General features: G+C 35.9%; 1 long non-coding RNA gene across 1 annotated transcript; it reads left to right on the top strand.

Annotated features, from left to right (window-relative positions):
* Positions 1-9,305: 9,305 nt before the first annotated feature.
* LOC121740338 lies at positions 9,306-10,361 on the top strand. Its single transcript, XR_006037634.1, has 2 exons — positions 9,306-9,373; positions 9,892-10,361. It is a non-coding gene; the product is annotated as an uncharacterized LOC121740338 (long non-coding RNA).
* Positions 10,362-17,721: the final 7,360 nt, after the last annotated feature.

Genomic DNA, 17,721 nt, shown 5'->3' with positions numbered 1-17,721 from the left:
TGGCTTCTTAACTTTATTTTGTGTGTACATAAATTGTAAAAATAAAATAAAAAAATCACAATTAATAATATTTTAACTAAAAGTGGATGCTGAAACGTGGGGCACGCTCAAATCGCAAAAAGAGGTGCTAATGAAAGAGTCAGCTGTTTGTGGAGTTTCTGTAGGAAAAGCTGAGGCTGAAAAAGGAATAATTTCATTTTATTCTGATAACTGCACAGGAAAATTCGTAGCCATTTTGTGTTTGCATTGTATGATTACGCAGCTCAATCACTAAATATTAAAATAACTTATAGATTTCTGCACAAGGGTCACATCCAAAATGAAGAAGACTCAATGCATTCATGTATTGAAAGAAGCGAGAAAAACCACGTTCTCTATGTTCAAGAAGAAAATATTATGTATGCAGTTATTCGAAATGCAAAGGTGCAGGGTCAAAAATATTCTGTTAAGGAAATTACTCAACAAGACTTTTTTGATGTATAAAAGCTCGTGACAGATAGTAAGAACTGCGAAAAGGATGAATGAAAAAAAGTAGATTGGATTAAAATAAAATAAATTACCTATCCCCAGGGAAACTGCATATAAAATACGAGTTTGATGATAAAACACTGGTTATTGTAGACACAAATCGAAGCACGAGGGCTATAAGAAGAACCAAAACTACAAACATAAACATAAACAGAATTACAAATAATGAAGAGGCAGAGCGACCAAATGCTTTAGATTTTAGAACTATTATACAATGCGCCACTACCCAAAGCTTATAAAATCTGATTATTAAATCTCTTTAAAAATGCTGTAGATATATTGTCCCACCCTATGGCACAATCTGTTCGGAGGGATAACAGAATTTTTATTTAATTTCGTCGTAGTCGGTAGGGAGTAAAACAAACGAATTGGGAGGTTTGGGACCTAATTTAAATGACTTTAGGAGTGAGGGAGGGAGGGACGGGTCTAATATTGTCTGCGAGATTTTTACTAATGGAGGCAAAGAAATCGTCAACATTGTTTATGGCGCACTCAGACGCACTAAGACATACAACAGATACGCTTCAGAATTTATATAAAAAATACTAGTTGTCCCGGCAACGTTGCTTTGCCATATAAAGTGTTTCGCCCATATTATTTTATTGAAGTGACCAATGATATTCTACATACAGATCTGTTAGGTTCATACTATTTTCCGGCTTAAATCTCTTCCGAGAAATTAACACAAATTCAAAATTCAAAATTACAGTTAGGTGGAACGTATGGAATGACTTCACTGTGCAAATACAAACCATTTTTTGTACTTGATCCATATTTAAATTCAAGAAGTACTTGTCTATGCATCAAACGTGCAAATATATAAATCTAAAATGTAAAGTCTTACAACAAAATTAACTGTTAAAGCTAAAGTGAAGTTGTAAATACTGTGACCTGTGATCGGCAGTCATATTATTGTGCTGCAAATCAGTACCTCAATAGAAGAATTTTAAAGTAACTTATAACGATAGTGATAGAGATTAGGGTTGCCACCCGTACTTTATAATAAAGTATTGTACGTTATTTCAGGTAATTGTACTCTATACTTTATGAGAACAATAAAGTACACGAAAATACTTTTTCGTAAAGTGCTTTTTCGTTAAACGAAATTTTTCGATTGGTGTTGAATGGATTTCGCCACTCGACAGCGCCACATCACTTAATCACCGTTTTTAACAATTTCTGAACGCAACCTAACCTCAAATGTCAACAATGTCAGTGTCATTGTCATAATGTTTTTTTTGTGCATCGTTTTGTGCGAAGCGGTTTAGTGCAATAAGAATACGATTTAAAGTTTTACAGATTCATATTATAATAGTACATCATGGATAAGAATACTCCACATACACCTATAAAACGTAATTTTAATAGTGAAACGGATCAAATAGATAGTGAATATGTTACACCAAAAAAATGTTTAAAAACAAAAGATACGACAAAACAGAAAAATAAACGAATGCAGAAGTATAAAAGTCAGTGGGAAATCGAACATGGTGATTGGTTAATTAATGATCCACAAAACGAATATAATGGAAAATGCAAATTGTGTGGAATTACATTTACAATTGCTTCAGCAGGTATAGGACAAGTAAGAAAAAAAACTTATTTTTCAGTGTGTGTGTGTGTGTGTTGGTATGGTTGCATTAAATATGCAAACTATAGGTACTATGCTATAAAATGATTAGATTTTATTTAAGATATAAATGTGCACTTTTTCCCAATGACTTTGAAAGTATAATTATTTTATGGTGACTGGAGGTGATGGGTAAGGTGACGGGATTAATCTTATTATTTTCAGGTTAAACAACACCTGCAAACAAAACAACACAAATCAAAATATGAAACTAGGAGAACATCTGGACTACTTGAGAAATTCCTTGACTCTTCTTCTGCTTCCACATCGTCTAGATGCAGTGATAAAGAAAATGTTGTTGCATCTGAGTTAGCCCTGACATATCACACAGTAAAACATAATTTGTCTTACAATAGCATGGATTGTACTATAAAATTGAATAAAATTATTTATGGCAATTCACCTACAGCTAATGCAATTCATCTAGCTAGAACAAAAATGGAAGCACTAGTTACAGAAGTGTTGGGCCCATATTCTTTACAAAATGTAATAGATGCTGTTAATACAGATAATTTGTTTTACTGTTTACAAACAGATGCTTCTAACAAGAAAAATATAAAACTCTTTCCATTAGTGATACAATATTTTACAGCCAAAAATGGTATTGAAAACAAATTAATAGATTTTTATGAAAATAGTAATGAATCTGCTGATGGTATGTTTGAAGCAATTCAAAAGTCATTAGAGCAATACAAATTTATCTTTTCATAATGTATCGGGGTTAAGTGCAGATAATACAAATGCAAATTTTGGTGTTAATCATTCTTTATTCACCAATATGAATAATTTGGTACCTACCAGGTTTGATTAAAGGAAATTGTCACGCACATATAGTGCATAATTGCGTCAGACATGCCATGAGCTTTTTATCACATGACATAGAAAATGTTATTTTAAAAATTTATGCTCATTTTTCACATTCTGCTGTAAGAAGAGAGGAACTAAAAAAATTTGTAGCATCAGTAGATGGAGACTTTCACGAAATCAAACGCCATGTGGGAACAAGATGGCTCTCTCTTTTGCCATGTATTGATACTTTATTATTAAATTGGTCACCTATAAGAAGCTACTTTTTAAGTTTAGACTACTGTCCAATGGTTTTACAAAATTTATTGATGCTCAATGAAACTGAGAATGATGTGATTGAAATTTATTTGCATTTTTGTAGTCACTTATTAAATTTATTTAATAAAGCTGTTAAATGTCTAGAAGGCAACAGCATAACAATTTTAGACATTTATGGGATTATGGATAATCTTAGAAACGGATTAACACAAAGAAAACAAGATATTTTCTTTGGCTATGAAACAGGCAAAAAAATTAAACAGACTTCACTGGAACTGACTAGAAAAATTCACACGAATTTTTTATTATTTATTGACAAAGCCTTAGAATATCTGAATAAATGGTTTGATTTCAATAACACAAACTGGTTATTTACACTTGGATATATAAATTTAAAGAGCAAAATTGAATTTAATAATATTGTTAACATAATTGAAAATTTAAATCTTCAAAAACTTAATGTAGATATGGATGATCTATATGGAGAAATTGCTTAACTAAACCAACTTTATAATCAGATAAGTACTTCTAAGAGTTTTGCAGAACTATCAACTGCACAAAAATGGCAGCAAGTATTTAAGAGTGATGATAATTTTTTAAACTTGTATAATTTCATTTTTATTGTCTATTCCCGCCACGTCAGCATTCACAGAAAGAGTTTTTTTCTGTGATGAACAGCAAATGGCGAGACGAAAGAAACAAAGCGTCTCTAAATTTGATAAAAAATGAATTACTTATTTATTTTAATTTAAATTTAGATTGTAAAGATGCTGTGCAATTTTTTAGTAAAGATAGTAATTTGATACAAATTGCAAAAAGCAATAAAAAATATGTTTTTAAATATAATAATAAAGAAAAATAAATTGTACTTTATTTTGAACCTATGTACTTTTTTTTTCTTACCTTTAATAACCAATGTACTTTAATTGCAAAAAAAAAAGGTGGCAACCCTAATAGAGATTAACGCAATTATCAATTGGTGGCAGTAGGAATGCATAGATTCCGAATATATAAAAAAGAACGGTAATGAATCCAAAAGCGTAAAGACTAAAAAGACCGTAAAGTCGTTAAAAACAACTTCAATACTGGAACTAAAATGTGGATTTGACACTGAAATCATTAAGTTTAAGAAACATAACATTTTTATCATGCAGCACCAGCACAAACAGTATCGTAACAATTTACATGACGACGAAGCTGTAATCATTTGAATCAGGCATCTTGGCCCATATTATAAATATCTTACAAACTAACATACATACATTTATACTAAAACTAACACTAAACATCAAAACTCATATTATTTGCAACGTGGGGCGCGAAGTAGACCCTCAAGACGAACTGGGTCTTGCTCCTGATGTAGTCCACGACCTACTCAACCGTGGTGGACCAGTGCAAGATCTAAAAATATATACAAAAAAGACAACAAAAAAGTTGTGAAAGAACCATATAAAGTCAAAAAATTTAAATATTTTGAATTCAAAGATTTAAAAGATCTAACGAACCAAATTCTGAAAAACACCACTAAAGATAGTGATGGAAAGCAAGTGAAATGGTTAAAAATAAAGCGATTGAGGTATATCAATGGACAGTCAAAGATTTTTTACAAATACGACATGTCCGAGAAATTTTTCACAATTGGCATTATAGAACGGGAGCCCTAGAACATTTTTTTTTATTACTACCAAGCTAATTTTTTGTGAGTAGCTTCATTTGGATAAGACGAACAACTTTTTTATCTGCGAAAAATGTTGAAAGTAGTGGCTAACAGAAATAGAAAGGATTTCATACTTTGACTTGATGAATGATGGTCCTAAAATATGGATTGTTCTTTTTTTTAGTACAATGTTACTCTGAAATTAAATAACTATTAACCTATCAATATACAAAAAATCAGCTTGTACAAAAAAGCAACAACATTTGATTAACTGTGGTTGACTACGGAACCCTAAAATGGAACCCTAACCAACAGATTTTTGCAGAACCTGTACTATTATGGCGTTGTTTTAGTTGTTTAAAATATATTTTATTTTTTTGCTTAATTTAATTCTTCTAATAAAAAAGATTTATCTTTAGAATGTTGCTTTAATTTTATTGTCAATAAATAATTTTCGACACCTATTTCGTCGTGTTTCCAAAGAGGAAGTTGATTTCTTACTTAATCAAAGAACGACCAGAAAATGTTGATAGGTGGTATCGATGTGGCTGCAACGGTAAAAACTAAAAAAAACAAGAAAGAAAAGAAAAAGCGCAACGTGGTATTCAACCAAAATAAAAATATGCTAAAAAGCCTGCGATTTTTGCATCGCTAACTTACATTCGCGACCAGAAGTAATTTGGGATTCAATTAAAAGTTATTTAAATATTCAACGGCCGTGCAGAATTTTATCAAAAAAAATACAAACAGAACAACTCACTTTTGGCGATTTCCTTACTGCTCGTGTAAAATGTCTGGATGTCGAACAATTACACTTTTGCCAGGCATTTGCTGTGTCGTTTACAAAGTCGTCAAGAAGCGCTTTTCAGCAAAGACTACTTTCTCGCAGCTATTTACCTCGACCCGAGAGGAAATGGTATACTTACGACAGCGCTCGGGCTGTGTTAGTTGAAACTTGTAAAATGTTGACTCATTTAAAAGGAAACGAAAAATAAACGATTGCACAAACGACTTCTGGACCGCCCAGTCCTGGTGTTGATTATTGTTCTAAGAACTTCTGCAGAACTGGATTAGACACACCGGTTCGTACTTTTTGGTGCAAATAGCAGCGGGGTCATATTATTGTAAAAACGCTTTCATAGCTGTTCCCGTGGGTTGTGCAGATTTCCTGTCCTTTGGAATGTGGCTTTTAATTTAGATAAGACCACGCCACGTCCAGATTTGATTGTGGTACCATGCTGAATTTGAATTTTGCTTTGGTACTAAATTTTTTTTTAACTAACAGATTTGACTTGAAAATACGAATGAGATTTAAGTGCCGTTGAATTCTGCCAGGAACATCATGTTTTTAAAAGCAAGCTCCGGTTTTATTGGGTGATATAGAAAAGACTAACAGTTTTTATCTCTTGTAACGGATCTGTGCGCATGATTTCTTCTACGTCCGCAAGCTGCGACTGAAGTTTTAACAAACTAAAACTGATAGACTGATATTGCGATCTTTTATGAGCCAGGAACGGTTATTGGGTCTTGCATTCTTAGCGATAGAAAATCGTATTGCACGCGAGTTAAATTATGACAAGACTATAGATTTATTTGCTGAACAAAATGCTCGAAGAGTAAAATTGTAATTTCAATTATATTTGATTTTTATTTTTATTACTTACTAGATGACGCCCGCAACTCCGTTGCGCCAAAACTCGGTTATCACGCGTGAATCGTACATTTTTCCGGGATAAAATGTATCCTATGTCCTTTCCCGGAACTCAAAGTATCTCCATGCCAAATTTCAGCAAAATCTGCCCAGCAGTTTAGGCGTGAAGAGGTAACAGACAGATATGGATGATAAAGGTCAAAATAAACATAAGTAGGTAGGCGGAGCGGCACTTTTCAGTTTTTGCCACGCCTAAAAAAAATTGAAGATTCTTTGAATACAAACGGATATGTATGTCCGTTTGTATTCAAAGAATCCCATTGAAACTATAACGTTGATGAGCCAGCCAGAAACGAGAAACGACGAGAACTGCATGTTTACTGCAGAAAAATGCCAGTTGCAAACTGGCATTTTTCTGCAGTAAACATAACATTTTTCAGTGTCAAAATGAACTTCGAGCCCCTTAGAAGTTATTTTGTTTACAGATATAAGGTTTGTTGACAGTCATGGCACAAAAATAACCTCATTTAATTTTGTAACTTGAGTTTGGCCTTTCAACAATAAGTCCACCTCACCATAACCTTCGCTATGCATTTTCTGATTATTAGCAACTGTAACTAACCGCGGAGTGTCCACAACATAATTTTTCAATATATCTTTATTGTTTGTCATGTGACAAGTAGCACCGGAGTCGACATACCAAGCATTGGAGTCTATGTTGACAGCTAGCGCTGTCAATAATGTTCCGTTCCACGCTTTCTCACACTTATCACTTTCACCCCGTTTAGTATTATTTCTATTGTTCGATTTGGTCGGACAGTTCTTTGCGAAGTGGTTAGGTTTTTTGCAAATGAAACACTTTGGATGTTTGTTTACACCTTTTGAAGAAAACTTGTTTGCAAGCATCGCACCTTCACTCTTGTCAAAGTCTCTACGTAAATTCTCTTGTAATAATTTACTTTTTACTGTTTTACTGCACAATTTAATATTAGAGTTTTCTAATGCCATGATAAGCGGATCATAGTCTGGGGGTAAGCCGCTTAGCATTAATACTGACAGAAAATCATCATCCAATGGAGCGTTTACGTCTCGTAGTTGTTGATCTAAGTCCGTGATCTTCAAGATATATGCTTCCATATTATTAAATTGTTCCAACTTTAATCCGAATAACGTGCGTAAAAGTCCAAGACGACGACATAGCCCCCTGTCTTCATAGGCTGTTTTTAGGTTGTTCCATGCCTCGTACCCAGTGGCAGCGTTTCTAACATGGGAAAAAGACGAGGGTTGAACCATCAAACATATCTTTGCGAGTGCCCGTAGTTGTTTGCGGCTGTCATTGACCTTGGGAACACCCGGTTCAGATTCGTCAATGCAATCCCATAGATCTTCGTGCACTAAATACATACGCATCATAAATTTCCAATTTCCGTAGTAAGATATGCCACTCAGCTTCTCGAAATTGATTGTAATTCCAGAGCTTGTTGTTGAGGACGGTGGTCCCGGCGCCGGCATCATGTCGTCAGATGACATCGCGTATTTCTCGAACTTTACCAGTTTTAGACGAAAACTTTTTTCGCACACACATTAATCGCGTATTCTGGGCTTCATAACCTGTTGGGATTGTGCGAAATAACACAATGATTAACTAAGTAAACTGAGATTTATTCAGACACAATTTTAGGAGATATTACAAGATGCAGCTCAGATGATAAAGAGACCATAGATCAGTGATCACGCATAGACAACAGAAATATACTTTTAAAAACATAAACACACAGCATAGACTATGGACATTGGCTCCAACTAGCGAGCTATTTAGACAACTAGGCAAATTACATTGTTTAGTTTATACTAACTGTTCTAACAGAAAACAATCACTATTCCCCGTCTAGAGCTTTATGGAGCATTAGTGGGTGCTAGGCTTTACAAGAAAATTATAGACTCGCTGAGGTTTACATTTAATAAAGTAATTTTCTGGACAGACTCTACTATTGTTATGGGATGGATACGCATGGCACCTCATCTCCTAAAAACATTTGTTCAAAATCGTGTTTCAGAATTGAATGAATTGACAAGAGGCTGCCCTGGCTGCATGTAAAAGGCGAAAATAATCCCAGCCTGACCAGAGGTATCCACTTTGATAGATTAATTAATTGTATTATCTGGTGGCATTTTGATTATACTAAAAAACATCCTTTCTACAAACCTCCACTTCATTTACAACTTTAGAGTCAAATTATAATAATATTGCTATCACTAAAGATTTACCAGATATTAAGAAGGTAACTTCATTGAATCATGTATGCTTATAAGAGGTTGATTTCATAAATTTTAAAAATTATTCGTCTTTTCAAAGACTAAAGCGTATATTTGCCTATGTGGTTCGGTTTATTAATAACACTCGCATAAAGGGTGAATGTAAACTTAACCGTCAAACCGGTTCATTATCAGTTGCAGAGTTGAATGAGTCGCAGCACATTCTTATTAAATTTTCACAGATGCAATCGTTTCCCTGTGTATACAATTGTTTATCGAATAACGATCCTTTAGATAAGTGTCATAAAAACAAAAAAGAAATTAATCGTGTTTTAGGTCTTAATGTATTTTGGATGATAATAAATTGATAAGAGTCGTTGGTAGACTAAATAATTCTACAACTTTTGATTATACTAAAAAACATCCTACCTTATTATGTTCTGAAAATCATTTTACTGTTTTACTTTTCAGACATAAACACAAACAATTGATGCACGCTAGTCCACTTCTTTTGTTATGCCCTTAAGGGCAAGGAACTTAGCCAAAAGAATAGTAAAGGAATGTGTCACTTGTACTAGAATTAAAGGTAAGAATTTAACTCCTATAATGGGAAATTTACCAAGCGAGCGTTTGGATCCTGGTTATCCATTTTTAAGGGCTGGAGTCGACTATACCGGACCAGTCTTCATACTGAATCGCAAAGGTCGTGGGGCTCGTTTGTTTAAAGCCTATATATGTTTATTTATATGTTTCATTACACGTGCAATACACCTTGAGCTTGTAACTTGTCTCAGTTCAGATGATTATATTCTGGCTCTTAAGCGTTTTCTAAGCAGAAGAGGTAAACCTCAAGTTATATTTTCTGACAATGGGAAGAACTTTGTAGGGGCTCAAAGGGAATTTCAGTTGTTTCTAAATAATATATCAAGGGAACTTATTGATTATTCAAGTAATAATGGCATACAGTTTGAATTTATTCCGCCTTACTCTCCTCATTTTGGTGGCCTTTGGGAAGGTGGTGTACGATCATGTAAATATCATTTAAGACGTATCGTAGGGAATGCTAGGTTAACTTTTGAGAAATTTTATACGGTTTTAACACAGGTCGAGGCAGTCCTAAATTCTCGTCCTCTGTCACCCATGTCCTCTGTCACCCATGTCCTCTGATCCTCAAGACCTTCTTCCCCTCACACCTGCTCAATTCCTGATCGGACGCACGCTGATGGCCACGGCGAGCGACGACATGATGGCAGTACCAGCATCCCAGCTGACTCGCTACACCAAGCTTGAACAACTAAGACAACACTTCTGGCAGCGCTGGTCTCGAGAGTACGTGACGGAGCTGCAGCAGAGGACTAAATGGTAACCAGCCAGACATGAGGCTGGATACGTTGGTGATCATCAAGGAGGATAATTAGCCGCCTCTGCGGTGGAAAATGGGCCGCATCGTCAAAACATTTCCTGGCCCTGACGGAGTATCACGTGTCGCTGACATTCGCACTGCTACGGGCATTGTACGTCGTGCATTCTCCAAGATCTGCCCATTACCGTTACCAGAGGAGCAGGAAGGTGCTCCCATTACTATTTGAAAGCTGGTGCTTTCAAGGCCAGCGAAAATGTTCAGGATTTCAATAAACCAGACAGCCAGCGCCATCTGTACGCTGGCTGCGACATTGACAAGTCAACTGACAGATGACAGGGGGTGCCGGGTGACAGCTGACAGGTGTCTATCGGGTCTCTTCCGCCGGCCGGCGGGCGGGCGCCGCCATATTATAATCGTCTTAACCTTTTGTAACACAAGTCACAACTTATTTTGCAAAATATATTGTAAATTTAATAAAATAAACGTATCAAGCTATAACCATCGCTTTCCAATCACCTGGGGTCCTACCGGAGCGCTAACAATATTTGTATAAAAAGATACTGTATCTTAAAAAACAGACTTTTTTCTGAAGAGGCATCCAAATCAGCCCTCAAAAGGAAAATGAATATTATAATGCATAAATAAGTTTTTATAATATGCATTTTTCCTTAGAATAATTACACCTAGAAGGATAGTTCCATACAAAAAGACGCGCCATTTGTGATGTCGAAATAAACTGTCAAAATAACAACTCTTTACAAATGCATTTAACACCCTCGGTGAATGGAGCTGTTGGAAGGAAAAGGCCTAGGCGGACGTACTGAGTACAAGTCCAAGACGTCCTTAGAAAAAAGGTCAAGTCATGAGTACCTATAATCGACGAGCATGTATGAAAGGATTAATGAGAGTGGAAGAAGCGCAAGAGGTGTGTCAGGATCGTAGCAAATGGAAAGATGTAGTCTCTGCCTACTGGAAAAAGGCGTGATGGTATGTATGTATGTATGAATACTACTTGTGCTTCTCTGTTATGTTGTTTAAACCATTTACTGAACAAATAAACATTTTGAAGAAGCTCTTAGCTCGAGAAATTGACATCGGTAAGTTCAGATCCAGACAAAACGTCCGGATATTTGTGGCATTAAAACGGGTGCCCCGACTTGCCTTCTATGCGTAGCATTTCCTAAAATAACTGGGTGGATAAATCTTATGTAACTAATTTTTACAACGTGTTAGATGTTTGTAGCAGTATGTACTTTTAAAATAAATAAATGAATAAATTTAACGTCTTTGATTTTTCACGGCATGGTTTTTTGTGCTAAATGAGGGTGAATCGCGTTACTGAAATATCGATAAGGCTTCTAGTTGTGCATAAAATGCTATGCTTGAAACTTAATTAGCAGCTATAAACTTAAAAGGTTTGTAATGGTACCTACGCAGGGCCGGATTTAGGGGGGGGCAACCGGGGCTACAGCCCCGGGGCCTCCACGAAAGAGGGGCCCCCACAATGAAGACTTCAAAAAAAAAAATTCAAATTCCAACTAGTAAACACTCGTAAAAATTTTTTTATTTACGAGATTATTTTATTTATTTTTTACGCTGTTTCCGCTTTTAGACATTTTTCTTTCGCTGTTTTACCTTGCAAGTGGCAAGTGTGAGTTTTCTTTCTTGTAATCTTCAAAAGCTCTTTGCCTGTTCCTGGCTATCCACAATAGAATAAAAGTTGCCAATTCGATAAGGAATTGATAGTATATTCTGCGGATTTTAGCAGCCTATTCCCCGTATTTGCGTGTCGATACAGCGTACAGCGGTACCCGTTTCCCCCGTTTTTTGTCTGTACGCTCCGTCGTAGCGCTAGCGTCGCCAAGTGTCCGCTGAGCCGGCTGAGCGGCGTGCTTGTAGCAGGGAATCCCGGAGTTTTATACATTCACGTGCCACGTGCGTCGTGCGTCCAAGAAGCTACGAACTTGCGAAAATTGTCCAACAAATGTAAATTCTTTCGAATTTGTACGGACAGACGTGAGTATTTTCATCTTTATCTTGTAATCTATAATACAAACTGAATGTGATAGTTGATTGTGCAATTACGAAAAGTTGTTTTTCTCAACATTTAAATATACGAAATATATGCAAAGAACAAGAACATAAAAAACGGTTACGGAGAGGTTATGATTTATTGTTTATCATGCGTTTATTTGGTTCTGCGTAAGTTAATTATTTAATCATTTAGGCGACTGGAATATCATGATCAAATGCCAATATTTAAAAGGTAAATTAACGCTTGCTCATTCAATTTTGAAATACTATTCCTCAATTCACTCCTGTTTTTGTCTCTTATTTTTGAGAGCATGCACATAACTGGCCAGGTTTCGATACATAGCTCGCAACTTCTCTATCCTTTCCATTTTCCATGTTACGTAACTCTTTTTTGTGTTTCTGCTAATATTTTTGTTTGCTCGACTATCATCTCCAGAACTATTTTCCTATTGGTTAAGGGCTTTTTCAGGCGCATGTTTTCTTAACATTTCTTTTAATCTTTTATAGTGGAATCATGAGTGATCGTCACAAAACTCCTCGAGTTTTTGCCAGTGGCTCTCAGAAGAGGAAATTGCAAGCAGAACGGGTCAAGAAATCCGAAGAATCTTTAGCTAAAACCCCCAAATTGACCAGTTTTTTTACGTCGTTGAATAAAGAAGAAATCCCTCAAGATCCTGAAAAAACAACAGGAGATTCAACAATAAATAGAGATGTCGATAATATCCAAGATAATCCTGAGGGCCCGGAGGCTGAAGTTTCATCAGGCGACACCACACAATTTTCTATAACTGAATCTCAAACCCAAAAAGAAGTAGAGTTAAGCGAGGAATTAAGCGGTCTCAAAAATGACATAGGTCTTTGGCCTGTTAATATAACAAAGCAAATGATCGATTATTGGGCGAAAAAAGGTTCCACGGAACTTCAAAATTGCGATCAAGTATCGCTGCAGAATTCCCTTCCTCAAGATCAACCTCGAGACACTTCCAACTTTGTTCGGAAATGTACAAAGAACATGTTTACACGCCGCAATAAAAATCAAGAGACCGTCAATCGATTCTGGCTTTGCTTTTCTCCAACTACGGGGAAAATATATTGTTACGCGTGTAAATTAATGTCCACTCAAAATACAAAACTCAGTGGAGAAGGCTTCAGTGACTGGAAGCATGCATCTGATCGTCTGTGTGAACATGAAATTTCGAAGACTCATTTGGAATCAGTAATGAGTTTACTGCAACGGGGAAGAGTCACAGGACGCATCGACCAAGAGCTAGCAATGCAAGAGGCACAACAAATCGAGTATTGGCGAAAAATTCTCAAAATTATCGTTAGTACGATCAAATTCATTGCTGAACGCGGATTGGCCTTTCGAGGTGACAATGAAATTGTTGGCTCGCCGAGAAATGGAAATTTCCTGGGAATTTTGGAATTGTTAGCCGAGTATGAACCAATCCTGGCTACCCATTTGAAAACGCATGCAAACAAAGGGAGTGGTCATGTCAATTACCTTTCGTCCACGATTTGCGAAGAACTGATCGCTTGCATGGGTGATAAAGTCCTAACTGAAATAGTATCCAGGATAAAAAAATCCAAATACTATTCTGTATCAGTGGACTCTACTCCCGATGAATCTCACATCGATCAGCTAACTATAGTTGTTCGATATATGGAAGGATCGACGCCAAAGGAAAGATTTCTCACTTTTTTACCAAACTGCGGTCATACTGGCGAAGCCACAGCAAACGCTCTACTCACATTTTTAGGTGACCATCAAATAGACATAATGGATTGCCGCGGCCAATCGTACGACAACGCTGCAAACATGAGTGGAAAATACAAAGGGATGCAGGCTCTTATTTTGGAGAAAAACCATTTATCGGCGTTTGTACCATGTTGTGGTCATTCCCTTAATTTAGTTGGAAAGGCAGCTGCCAACTCTTGTCCATCAGCTGTTCAATTCTTTGATTTCGTCCAGAATTTATATACGTTTTTCACAGCAAGTACAGAACGATACGGAATTCTGATCGAGAAATTATCGAAGAAAAAAAGCGGACAGTTTTACGTCTTGAAAAAGCTAAGTGACACTCGTTGGTCTTGTCGAGCTGAAGCTACGAAAGCCATAGTCGACGGCTATTCAGAAATCGAAGAAGCTCTAACCAGCATATCTTCCGATAAAGAGCAAAAAGACATCGCGAGGAATGAAGCAGCGCACCTTCTACAGAAGATGAGTAGTCTCGAAACCGCTTTATTCGCAATCTTTTGGAACGATATCTTGGAGCGATTCAACGCTACAAACAAGATGTTGCAAGACCCGCAAATGATTCTTGAATCGGCAATGCGTGCATTAGAATCATTGAAATCATTCGTGGAATCTAAAAGGAATGATTTCGATAAATACGAGGAAGCTGCCAAAAAAATATCTCAGACTGACGAATACGCACAATCACGCACCAGGACCAGAACGAGAAACGTGAGGTTGAATCCGCTTGATTACGGGAAAGCACAAGACGCAAATCTGTCACCGAAGGAGAAATACAAAGTTTCCGCCTTTATCCCAGTGGTCGACCAGCTATGCGTTTCGCTTACCGAAAGATTGCATGCTAGTAACGCCACCCGGAACCTCACAGTTAGTTTTAAAAAGGAAATTAACACAAACATTAATCCAAATACTAAAGTATATGAAGACCATCCGGAAACGTCGATGATGACACCTTGGACGGTAAACCGAGCGCTGCTGATAAACAATAAGCCAGAGTAAACATTATTGTTGGAAGCAAGAACAAAGGACCATTGAAATGCTACTTCATGGAAACCACCACTACCGCGCCACCTGCTATATAAAGGCCAACAAGCGGCAGAACGGGGATTCATACTGTAGCTTCACCTTAGTTAAGACTTTAGTTTAATATATAACCTTGTAATTGCTGTAATCCTTTGTATTTGTTTTAATAAAGTTTTTTTAAGAAACTATAAGTTTCAAGTATTTTGACTGGCGCCCAACGTGGGGCCCAGCGACGTAAAGTATACGGAGTCTTTTAAGACCTTGTGCTGAGGTACCACAAACAAACAAATTTGTCAAATACGAAGAACATGCAAACTGCGAGGTTGCTGTGCTTGCTGCCAATGTGAGTAAAAGTATTATCCTTGCTACTAATTCCAAATTTGTACTAACATCCTTTAACTGTGTAAACTAGGTTAGGAGATATAGTGTGAATCCACTCTCCTTCTATAAGCGTAGAGTATTTTAAGTTCGACAAATAGATTTTGTCCAACTATTTTTATAGATCCCATTTAGTATCTAAAAATGGATCCAAAAACTTTGTTAAACTTCGTCCCCGCCTACGACGGCGACGCATCCACTCTGTATATATTTTTGAACACGGCCAAGAAATGGATTGACCATGTTGGCGATAAACCGGAGAACGTGATGTTACTCCTGGGTAAAATAGAGGGTAGAGCATCCCTAATATTATCTATGGTTAATCACTCCTTTAGTTGGAGTAATATTGAAAAAACTTTGAAGAATGAATGTGGTGATAATAGAGAATTTAATACGTTATTAATAGAGTTAACAAATTTAAAAAGAAAAGGTAATTTTAAGGACTTTATTTTCGAAATCAAGCAGAAATTATTTTTCATAAAAAGTAAATTAGGAGACCATTATGATAATGAGGTAGTTATAGAAGCTATAATGCAACCATACATTAATGTTGCTCAGAATGTTTTAAGAAATAGTTTGCCATATCATGATCAAATTTACGTATCAAACTGTGGTTTTAATGAAACGATATCAAAGATTTTGCAATTAGAAGCCGAAGGTAGATTTGATAATATCAAACAGAAGTTTTCGAATATTTTACCAACCCCAAAGATTATTAACCCAATTAAACATACTTACACACCTAATTACCCACAACACTCGAAACATACCTATCCGCCGACGCCTAGATCGTTAAATCAGCATTTGCCAAGACCATCGAATCAATTTAATAATCAACGCCCGTGGCAGGCTAACCCAAATAATGTGTTTTCTAAACCTCAACATGAATATTTTAGGAACAATAACCAGGCTAGAAATGTACAAAGACGTAACATGAATACAACAGAGGACGTGTCAATGCGTACCGCGAATATTCGACCCGGACAAATTCCCCTAGGTAGAAACATGGTAGCTGAGGAAGTATTCCACCATCCAGAGGATACTGAATCGAATCAGGATCCATATTTTGAATATCCCCATGAATATGACGAATACTGTCATGATCAATTTTTAGAATCAGAGGAAAACATGCAAAATTTTCAAAATCCTCAAGACCCAGAAAAAGAATCATAGAATTTAACTTTGTAAAATCGTATTTACCGTATTTCGAGATAGATAGCCCCAAATTAAAAATTTTAATCGACACCGGTAGCCAAAGATCGTTTATAACGCAAAAAGCATCTCAATACTTTCCAGAGTACTTTAGGCCCGAGAAGTTCTCAGTACGAACGTCACACGGCATAACACACCACAATGGATTAATAGAAACACCTTATTGGAATAAATATTTTGGACAGGGTTCAGATCCAATGAAATTTTATATATTTAACTTCAGTAAAAAATATGATATATTAATGGGAACGGACATGATAGAACAAATTAGTGCGAAAATAGATTTAAAAGAAAGAAAATTAATTTTGCCCGACCAAGAAATATTAATTTATCACATGACTAACGAAGACGAAGCTTTATTAAATGTAAAAGACCTTTGCGAAACATATCAGGACCTTTTTACAGAAGACGTGACAAATAGCGCGACTACCACTATTAAACATAAAATAAATTTAATTAATGATGAGCCCATTTATCAGAGACCCTTCAGGTTACCCCAAATACAACAAGAGGAGGTAAATAAACAAATAGATAAATTATTAAAAGAAAAAATAATTAGACCCTCGGAGTCCCCGTGGTCTTCTCCAGTTCATATAGTACCGAAAAAGATGGATCAGTCAGGAATTAAAAAATATAGAATGGTTATAGACTATAGACGGTTAAATGAAATTACAAAATCAGATAAATTCCCACTGCCAAATATTGAAGAGTTATTTTCAAAATTACAAGGTAATGAATATTTTAGTACGTTAGATTTAACATCTGGATACCACCAAATTCTTATGGGTGATGACTGTATAGAAAAAACTGCATTTAGTACCCCTAACGGTCATTATGAATTTCTTAGAATGCCATTTGGTTTAAAGAACGCTCCCGCGACATTTCAACGTATGATGAATAACATACTAAAAACCGAGATAGCGCGTGGTATATGTTTAGTTTATTTAGATGACATAATTATATATGCAAAAACAAAACAAGAACATATTAATCGTCTACAGCAAGTTTTCGAAGCCTTGCGTAGAGCCAATTTAAAATTAAATAAAAATAAATGTGTATTTATGGCAGAAGAAATTGAATTTTTAGGACATATATTAAGTAAATAAAGATGGGTTAAAACCAAACCAAACTAAATTAGAGGCCATAAAGAAATTTCCTATTCCAAAAA

The sequence above is a fragment of the Aricia agestis genome, chromosome 3 (genome assembly GCF_905147365.1).
Source record: "Aricia agestis chromosome 3, ilAriAges1.1, whole genome shotgun sequence".
Taxonomy (NCBI): Eukaryota; Metazoa; Arthropoda; class Insecta; order Lepidoptera; family Lycaenidae; genus Aricia; species Aricia agestis.
Note: the sequence above shows the minus strand (reverse complement) of the source record. Positions and strands in the feature narration are given on the sequence as shown.